General features: G+C 35.2%; 1 non-coding gene across 1 annotated transcript; it reads left to right on the top strand.

Moving 5' to 3' along the window:
* The first annotated feature begins 6264 nt into the window (after positions 1 to 6264).
* On the top strand, positions 6265 to 6337 carry TRNAF-GAA (transfer RNA phenylalanine (anticodon GAA)). Its single transcript has one exon. It is a non-coding gene; the product is annotated as a tRNA-Phe (tRNA).
* Positions 6338 to 11084: the final 4747 nt, after the last annotated feature.

Raw genomic sequence — 11084 nt, forward strand, 5'->3', positions numbered from 1 at the left:
CCCTTAACCTCTACAAGTTTGTATGGAACGGGGGGACTGGGGAGAGAACTTGCAAACTCAACGCGGAAGCAGTAGTTCCGAGTGCCACAAGTTGGGATTAGAGGTCGGGGACGGTTAATCATTGTCCATGTTTAAATTGATTTTTTTCGGAAAAAATGTAAACAAAGAAATTTACCGGTTAATATTTCGGAAAATGATTAAAAAAAACATGTATTATTCGTAAAATTTGAGCTTTTTATCGAAAAAACGTCGTTTTTCCGATTAATTTTACAAATTTATCAAAAAATTAATCGGATAATTCAGAAATATAAATTACTTAATCAAAACGTTTTACGAATAATTTTGAGAGCTTTATCCATTGAATAAAAGTTAACCATCCCCGACCTCTAGTTGGGATCGAACCTGACGAGGCGAAAAGCGCTAACCACTCCGCCACCCCAAAACCGTTTCAGGTAATTCAGTACTAAATCGCCTCCGATAACTAATCCGTTGCAAAATGTTGTAATTAACCGTCTGCTAATCTAGGTGGTGGTAGCCGTTTCTTATTTGTTACGTTTTGACCCTAGTATAATTTTGGCGGGAAGTTGAAAAAGTGGTTTTGCATTTAAGAAGCCTCTATCATAGACCCCGACGCCGCCGATCGTTTTTTTTTGCGCGCCGCTGCTTTCTTGGCGCCGCCGACGGTTTGTAATATTTTTTAACAGGGCTACCAATTTTCCGTCGATATCAATCTCTTTGCAGCTTTATCAAAAATCTAGTTCTTTATTTAAAACATTTCAATGTATGTCTTAACCTCCTAGAAAAGAGATTGCTAAATCGTCCTACAATGAAAACGAAATTTCATATCAACGCCGCGCCACGCCGCCGCCGTTAAATTTTGTAGCTATGTGTAAACGATTTCGATATTAATGTATATTTCAATTTTAAATACTCCATCTATCGGTGGAAATCTTAACTACTTACCTGTAGCCAAACTTTAATATTCTAAATGTAGTTCCAAAGATTAAACCTTACGTCCAGGGCATTGGATTGGGAATAGTACCGTTAGAATGGCAATTTCAATCTGCCTTCCGCGAAACAAATTTTTCCAAATTGAGAATTCTATCATTTGTCGGTAGCGCCATCTGCTGTTAGCGGCGGAAACTATATTCTATGAAAATGACTTTTTCCAATATTTCACCTTGAAAGTGATAGATGGCGCCACCGTATAATGATAGAGTTGACGGCTGAGTGCTCCGACTGGAAATTTCGTCTCAATAAACTCCGCTCTCCTTTCCCTTCTATCATGACGTAGTCACTGATCTGAAATATTTTCGGTCGGGCGGTAACAGGGTTGCCAATTCAACCGGTAACCAACCAATTAAGCCAACTTCAATTCGACTTGTAAAATAGATTTTGCGTTTCACTTTCACCATGCTTTCACAAAAGAGACAAGCCTTTGCACACGTGTTCGTAAATGATAAATTTTATATGATATAAAGGTAAAATTTAACCTTTTTTAAACTTTTATATAACTTTTACCGCCTTAAATGTAGTCTTATTTTTGGCACCGCTTCAAAACCAAGAGACAATGACTAAATAAAACCTATCTTTCCATTCTACGCTCTCAGTGCTATTACTCCTTGGGGACTCGCTGATCTGGTTTTATTGAGACGCCTATTGATTTTGCGAAACCACGACACCCGAACGCGCCTTTATAATTCTGGCGGTACTATTCCCAATTCAATGGTCCAGGGGGGCTTAAAAGATGGTAGGCACGTGACTTTGTGGAGAACTGCAGCGCCATCTATCCTAAGAAATACGAACTATTATTCATTTTATTTTTGCTAATGGTGGTTTAAATTTTTATCGATTCATCTAAATTATCTAATTATTATTATTATTTAAAACATCTTGAAATAGAAAGGTGGAAGTTAATTACATGTCGTTAGTATCTGGAAGGAATTATTTTTTCTTTACCGTCGCACGGCCAACTAAGAACACGAGTTACCGAATCGACTTGGCTGTGATATAGTAGTCACGTGATTTGTTTTCCCCATTTTAACAAGCTGGTTAAGACCAAATTGATTTTATAGTTTCGCACACACCGGTGACGATTTTCCTAAGGTAAATTAGATCTTGATTCCCGCGTATCACCTAAACATTATCACTAAATATTCATAAATAAGCGTTGGCATTGCATAAACTAGTGCGTTTTCAATTGCGTAATCGAGTTCTTGGTCCTTATTCAAAGTGTATCGCTACATCAGCTACTGGAGCTTTTGGATTAAATATATTAAATTTCAAACGAAAAAATTCGAAATATTTATATCTGACAGTCGGTTTAATAATTGGTTTCCAAACAAGTAACAACTTTTTTAGGTTTTTTTTTTCAGCAAAATTTTCATTTCGCTTGAAATATATAGCTATCATATTAAAATATATGAAATGGAAAAAAAATCTGGCAAGATCCGAATCCATCGGCGTTTTTTTTAGCTCGGAGGCATAATACGAATTGTTATCCACGCTGTCATCATTTCTCCAATCTTTTTATTGGTAGAAAACATATTATTAGTTTTGCCTATGTCAACCCCTACTTTCCAGTCCAACGTTTTTATTCCGTTTTTTAAATTTATTCTTTACCCGGCTGCGAAAAGTAGTTTTGGCTTTCACTGCTAGTTTTATGGATGGCTAGGCCTTTGAAAAGCGCTTTCGGAAAAAGGCTTAGGGTTCTTTAAAAATATTGCCAGAAAGCCGGCCTTTTTTCCCCTAGTATTGTTAAACCAGCTGCGGTTCCAAAGATCTTTATAAACAAGTTTCCCTCCACCCTCCCTGAACTGGATAGAATATATTTTCGGTTCTTTTTTTGTGGTTGAGACTTTTAGTTGATACGCGGTTTAAATATCTTTAAACTTTAAATTTTTTGCTTAAAATGATGAACCAATTTTGTATATGGTAGCGATATCTTACAACAGTAGATTTTGTCAATTAGATTTGCTTTGGATGCGATTATTGTTAATTTAATGTTATTTGAACGGTGTTAATGGGAAAATTTGCTATGATAAAATTTTAAATTTAAAAACCATATGACGTTTATTGAATTTGCAATTTGTTAACAATATCGCGTTTCTTGAATTTGCAATTTGTAAACGAAATTGTTAATTGATAATTTGCCATTTATAGAATTTTAATTTTGTAAACCAAATTAATAATTGAATTTTTGCCGTTGATAGAATTTTAAATTTGTAAACCAAATTATTATTTGATATTTTGCTGTTTATAGAATTTTAAATTTTGCGCGAAGATTGCGAAAATAGAATTTTAAATTTTGAAAAAAGTCTAGATTATTGGAAATTTTCCAAAAAGTGGTGTCTATAGAATTCAAAATTTTGGAAATAAGATGGTGTCTATAGCATTTTAAATTTTTAAATAAAGTATATATTCTTTACAATTTTGTAAAAAGATGGTGTTTATAGAAATTGATAAATTGACAATTTGCAATTTTTTGGAGGGTAGAATCGTTTCATTAAGAGAAAATCCTGTTAATGTTTAGTATCGTTTTCTGCCACCAGATGGGGTAAGGACTTCCCCAGCATCGCCCTGTATTGTTATAATAACGCTCAAACTAATTTTCTATAGCCAGATGTGAGTAAGATCCTGCACGCTTCGAAATATCGTCTTTCAATTAATTAACATCTCGGCCGCATATAAGCCAATTAAAAAATTTAATAAATGAAATAAAAAGTTAATATATATGGCGCTATAGAAATCGAGAACGATGGATAAAGTGTGATTTTTTATTAAATAATTAAGGGTCTAATTTGGAAAAGTGCTCCGAAAATATTTGAAATTATTACCCATTTAACAAAATAAACCCGACCGCAATCAATTATATTACGCCAATCTCATAAAAAAATTATTTAAAAATTGCCAAAATTTATTGTTTTAAAGGGAATATAACCTGCAAAGCAATATTGATGAAAGACGCCTTCAATTTTTCAAATTTCCCTGTACAGTGGCGCCAAACATTTTAAAAGCCAAAGGCAAGAGCGACCAGAGCTGCAAACGTTGGTGTTCCACACCTGAGGTTATATTCCCTTTAAGTTGGTTTAAGATTTTTGGAATAAAATGACTAAATTATTAGTCAAAATAAAGTTTATTTTTAAAGATTTTATTTTTAATCATGAATTAAAGATAAAATATCAATTTAAAAAATTGATAAAACAACGGTTTTATCGAACTAACAGAACTTTCAAAAACGTATCAATGAACACGCGAAGGATTTAAATTTTAATAGACCGGGGAAACTTATATTAGAACACTTAACTAATAAGAATAATCATGAGATAAATTATACGTTAAAAATCCAATACGCTGTTTTAAATAATGGTTCTTTAAATTGCTCTCTCGTGGATGGAAATAATTAAAATAAATACCAAAAAAATGAATTTAATTTTATGCACAGGTAGTTACAACCAATTTTATTGACCTTAAAGATAAAATATTTCATTTAAGAAAAGATATACAAAATATTAACGATCGAATTTCAAAATGAAGAATGAAAACAATGAATTTGTTTCGTATCTTTAACCAGACCTTCGGAAAGAACTGCTCGAATTTAGAACGTGATCAACTCTGCATTTGTGGCGCCATCTATTGCCGAAATTTGATCTAGCGAAAATGTTTGAGAATTTGTTTCAACTAATTTAACTTCGATAAGTTTGCGAAACGCGATCCTCTAAGGCCGTAATCGGCTCTGTTTTAAAACTTGACACCGTTTACGTTTACTTTAAACAGCGTCGTGGCGTGAAATTTAACGCTTAACCTCTATTACGTAAGTTTTCACGTGTAGATGGCGAAAGCTACGTCGAAATAGACGCTCGACTGTAAATAAATAATCAATACCGTTGCCGTGGCTACTCAGTATCCCGATTTTTTAACCTTACCGCTTGACAGGGTTGTTGTGAAGGTGCTAAATTTGGGCCATCCGTTATTGGTGTTTGTATACCATAAGTAGCCTTATATGGTCGTTCTTAACACTACCATAAGTAACATAGTAAGAGAAAGTTGTACATTTTTTATTAAAATATTTTAATGATATGTCACCAGAAACAATATAAATAATTACGTGGCTTAGGACTAAGAACTCGACTCGAGCGCCATTTTGAAGGATCGACCAAGGCTTAAAAATCTCTGTCAACAGTAAAAATAACTTTTATTTAGGCCAAATAATGGGACTTATTTTCGGATTTGATACCTACGATCATTTTTACAAGTATGTATCAACATTACAGTAACGTGGCACTAATTGTGCCAATGAAGAGAGTAGGGTGTGACGATTTTCCTCTTGCGAAATTTCCATTTACGCAATCACTTTAAGGAGTGGTAGGGGGTGAGTAGAGAAGTATGCCTGTTTTTTTTTTCTTCATATTTTCCTACGGTGAGTTAAGAGAGCGCCAGAGAGCTTCAAAGTGTGGCCTACTAGCCCCTGGACGTAGGCTGCAACAAGCGCAAAACCAAGCAGCAGGGACTTTAAATAATGTTTAAGTTTACTTTTTTTACGCTGGTTACCTCGATTTGTTTACCAAATCCTTTTTAAATATCACACGAACCCAAACCTTAATGTTCGTGTTTCCCTGCTGCTTGGTTTGGCGCTTGTTGAAGCCTACTTCCAGGGGCTAGTAGGCCACACTTTGAAGCTCTCTGGATCTTTTAACTCAACGTTGGAAAATGGGGAAAAACAGTCATATTTCTCTACTCACCCCCTACAACTCCTTAAAATTTTGCATAACCTTTTGAAACACCCTGTATATACTTAAGTATTGTAATGAAAATAGCTACCATAAACGGGGACATTTCAGCCTTAAAGACCCTCAAGATGGCGGAACTTTCTCAATAGCCGGTAAAATAAATGGGGTGGAATTTTTAATCGTCACTGCTACTTTTAAACTGGGCGCTAGCTAAGGAGGGAACACCGGATTGGTTGGTATTTTTATGTTTCCTCATGGAACACGTGGCGCCATCTAAGTTAACTGACCGTTATATTTCGGAAATAAAAGATGGAAAAAATGATCGTTTAACCATAAAGTTAGGTATAACATGGAATTAGTTAAATTTAAACGTAAATTATTAATTGAAATAGTCGTGAAAAATGATAGAAATGACCTCAGTGACAAATGAAGTCACAAAGCGTTGAGACTGGCTGCCATGCTTTCACCAAATGTTCCCCTTTTTTTCCTACCCCCCCTTCCACCCCACCCCCGAGGCTGGTTGGTTTCTTTCGGGGCCGAAATAGCTCAGTTGGGAGAGCATTAGACTGAAGATCTAAAGGTCCCTGGTTCGATCCCTGGTTTCGGCAACGTGCTCCGAAGATTTAATGTATTAAAATTGCACTTGTTCTTAGTTGCCTTAATGCGTTCTCGATGATTACAAGCGTGTGAAGCTGTATTATGAACGTGGCGATCTTTCGTTTTAGTTTGGCCCATTTTCATGGTGGAGTGTTTTCATCCCAGAATTTTGTTTGTTAAGCCACAGAGTCCATCAGTTTTCGGGCTGAGCCAAGCAAATTGGGGAGCCGTAAGCTCTTTTTGATGAAAAACATGACCCTTTCACGCGCTAAATAGCCGTTTTATTGTTTCTCCATCTAGTGCCGCCATCTGTCGCCCAAATGTCGCTTCGATGTATTTCCGCATCTTCGCTCCCGCAGACAACTGAACCTCCTTAGCCTACTTTCCCACCAGCCAACGATTACTTTAAGACAAAACCATTACACGCGCTTTTAACGCAATAACCACAAAAAAGGTCTACGTTTTATCAGAAGTAAATAATATTTTTATTTTCAAAATAAGTTTCCATTTTAATGTTAATTAAAATATGAAAATATATTTATAAACAAAAAATAGTTAAGGTAAAATTCGATGTTATACTTTTTTTCTAAAGGAATTACAGCGAGATAGTATGGTTTATAGATATGTAAATATTCTTACCAGGGCCGGACTTAGAGATCCTGGGCCCATAGGCAGATAAGGAGTCTGGGCCCCCTTTTCACGCGCTGCATTTACTCTTATCCCTGGAACTAGGCTGTGCCTGAATTTCCCTGATTCAAAAAAAGAAGTCTGAGCTCTACGGTTATATTACTAAATAAAAGCTCTTAACAATCGTCGACTAAATACGCGATAATTATGCAACATTGCGATTAGGCTGTTTCTCCAATTTAAATTACGATTGTTATTGTAGATTTATGACTTCGAATATAGTAATTACGGTCACTGGAGGGCCCCTTCCAAGGATGGGCCCCTAGGCCACGGCCTAGGTTGGCCTAGGCGGAAATACGGCACTGATTCTTACGCCACGTAATAAGGTGGTTTCTTTTCGCCTGTTCTCGGACTAAAAGTGTACTCTTTTTAGCCTAAACCGTTTTATTCGCCTCCTCCGGGGATAAGAATTACTCCGCCAAATAAACTATTGGCTTGTTCCAGAGTACTAGGGCTACTCTTTTTCCTCCTTCTGAAAAGGAGGTGTACAGGAGTAAATCAGATTTTGTCGTCTGCTAGCCAGAATTTATATGCTGAAAAGGCCACAGGCAGCCATTTTTTACTCCGACTCGAATTATTCGCCACGACACAGAATCGGAGTAAAATGACGTCATAGCGTTACCCTACTCCGATATCCCGGAACAAGCGAAATTAAACCACTAATTATTTACTATGACATTTTACGTACTTAGGTGGAGTAATACAGGTGGTAAATTTCGTTCAGTGATTGATAAAACATAGTATAGCCTTAGATAATGCTAAAATCTTGAATTCCTTATGTAATATCTTTAGTACACTCAAAACTCAGCTAGGCTAATACCCAAGGCACCACCTTAAGCCTAAAGTCATCAAACGACTTTTAAAGCCACTAATTCCGGTGGCCGGGTTACAATGCGTAGGAGGGTGGTTGCAAGCCCTGCATGCCACACGATCGAGCTAACAGGAGCTGCTCCCTACACTAACTATTAGCGTTAACCTCTACAAGTTAGCGTGGTTATTCTTTCGGAAATCACAAACAGGGTTCTGCCCATACATTCTCTGCTCACCTGAATACGTTCTTCCTAAAATATATGCATGTTTAAGTTGAGGTCGATAATTTAGAAGCAAAACGCATGTAGATCTCATTTTCGAAAATTATAATCTCAATCGAATCCAGTCTTTCAATTCGTGATTATTTTTCCGTGCGAACGTTCTTTTTTTAAGTACTTTGAATTTAATGTTCTCGGTCATAGTTACCTTCCAGTTACTTTCCGTATTTGGCATCGTAAATTTACTCCCATCTGCACTTATAAAAATGAACTAAATGCTTATAGCTACTCGGAAAATTGTAGTTCATTCGGGGAAAACGTGGTGTCGCTGCAGTCCATTTTTTAGCACACCCCTCGTTGCCATAGTTCAAAGGAATTATTAAAGGGCTTCTGGGTTTGAATTACAGCCGCTAATTTATAGCAGCAAAAGTACGCCTACCGTGAAAAAATATCGGGAAAATTAAGTCCAATAATAAATTCTTGGATCATTAATAAATATTTTTAGAATTTGAAAAGCAAGCAGACGAAAAACAGAGCATCTTGTTACCGATTCTGTCGTTGTATGTCACTAGCTAACCAATAAAATCCAGTCTATATTTAGGAAGATTTTTACTCTTACTATCATGTAGATGGTGCCACAAAACAGTAGGACGTTTTCCAGCTTTTAATTAATAACGGCGCGTGACGCACGCTTGGTGTCACCTTTGAATATTTAACACTATCATTAGCCACGGTATTATTCGAAAGAATTTGGGGCGGAGCCTATTTTCGCGCCTCACGAGTGATTTACATTTTGAAGCCAATAAGAATGAATTTGGAAATTATGTCATTTTAGGAAAAAACTGTTTACGAGCGCAGAATTAGCGTGAAATGATTTATCACGGATGGTTCACGTTATAAATATTTCTAGAATAAAAAAAAATGAAGGAATGTAACTCCGATCTTTTGGAAGCGTTTATATCGAGTGCCTGTGAAGTTTTTATCCGTGGTTCTGCGGCAGAACGCTCAGCTGTCGTTCAAGAGGGCTCGGGTTCGAATCCCGGCCGATTTAAAAATTATACTACACCCAATGACAAAAAGAGGGCGCTTTTGGAAAAACTTTTTCCCTGATTCTGAGAAAATGCGTACGCAGTGATTACCCTTTGCCCCGAAAATGCGAACGCAATCGCAGGCCTGACAGACAGACCCACAGACAGACAGACAGACACGGTGGTTGTATAACCCCTCCTAGGGTACAAAGTCCCCTCGGAGAAGTAAAAACTACCTCTGAAAGCTTAAGCCTTGGCGATACATTGGAAGGAAACCTGAGTCAGTGTTTGCCATATCATTATTATTATTAAATATTAAATGCTCTGTTATCATTTTATTATAATAATAACTTTTCTAATAATAATATTAAATAAATACATGAATCTATTTAATTATAAATACTGCGAAAGGGAAACCTAATATTTTTAGGAACGCGCTGTTATGAATCAGAAGCGGGGAAAGCCCCCTAGTGTTGTATGACGCCATCTACAGAATAGTCGGAGTAAAAATCTTCCTTGTCCTTCGTTGGTTTTTTAATCGAAGAAACTTTGAATTTGTTGTTGATCAAATACGAACCGGAAAAATACGTGATGTAGGTCAAAAATAGTAGATTTTTTCCCGCCCCAGAATTCCAGAGTTTCTAAATCAAACAGACGTTTTAGATTGAAATGTATGAATAGTAAATAGTGCTACGCAATACAATGTGTTTGATATATTTAGATTGTGCGAAAAGGTATGTGCGTACAGTGCTAGTCAGTCCATGTTTTTTTGTATTATTGGGGGGTACTTTGTTTGCCAATGGAAGAGGGTGGGTTACTTTCCTATTGATTATATTATTGAATTTAAAGCGCGCGTTTTGCGTAAGGGCTATTATTTTCTGGCTTCAATGTCAATTGGTTGATACATTTGCCTAACAGCGTATTGTAGCAGCGCTATTTCTTGAGAAAATATTACTCTTTGTGAAAAGTCTTACGTGACACATCTGGTTCTTTGCGGTTCACCTACTTTGGCCCCAGCACTCTTAGTTACGTCGTACATCGATTACCGCGACAGACCATATTTACATTGTGTGACGATTTCTTTAAATTGCAGTCCTCATAATGGTTAAATCCATACTGGCTTTTCCTATTCAAATTGATATTTTTCATTCTTTAGTTTTCCTTAACTAAATGCGAGAGACCTTACGTTTATGACAATTAATCTAATTAATTAATATGCACTTTTAGTATTAAATTAATTAATAAAGCTTATAGAATAACGCTAATATATCAACCTTAGTAATAGGCGAATTTAAAAGATTTGAAAACATTTAATTATTATGTTTTAGAATAAGTATAATTTAATGACGTTGAAACTAGTGTAATATGTAAAGCTTTTGAATTAGTTTAATTTAAAAGATTTTGAATTAAGTTAATATATTAAGATTTAGAATAAGACTAACTTCAGAGTTTAAAAATAAGGTTAACAAAAGCTTTTGAACTTAATATGAAACGTTTTAAAAATGATTAGTTGTTAGAATTGATCTAATTAATAACGCTTTATTATTGAAGTAATTGCTAAATTCTTTAACTTAAAACTATGTGATAAAATACTTACTATTAATTTAAATTTATCTAATTCTTTTGTATTTCCTTAACTAATAAACTCTTTAACTTTGAACTACGTGATAAATTACTTACTATTAATCTAAATATATGTAATTCTTTTGTATTTCCTTAATTAATAAACTCTAAACTAATATAATTCTTTCACATTAATTAATTAATAAATTCTTTAACTTTGTACCATGTTATGATTTTTTAGTATTAATCTAAATACGTCATCCTTATTAGTAAACTAAATTCTTAATACGTATTTAGTAAGAAATTCCTTAAGAGACAAATTGCTAAATCGATAACTTTGTTCCAAAACCAGATAATTTCAATCATCATTTATACTAAATAATAAAAATACAAATAACGTAACGAAGTAAGGGGGAACAATCAAACGTCATTAATTTTTTAATTTGTAAGGT

The sequence above is a fragment of the Leiobunum rupestre genome, chromosome 11 (assembly GCF_980474605.1).
Source record: "Leiobunum rupestre chromosome 11, qqLeiRupe1.1.hap1, whole genome shotgun sequence".
Classification (NCBI taxonomy): Eukaryota; Metazoa; Arthropoda; class Arachnida; order Opiliones; family Sclerosomatidae; genus Leiobunum; species Leiobunum rupestre.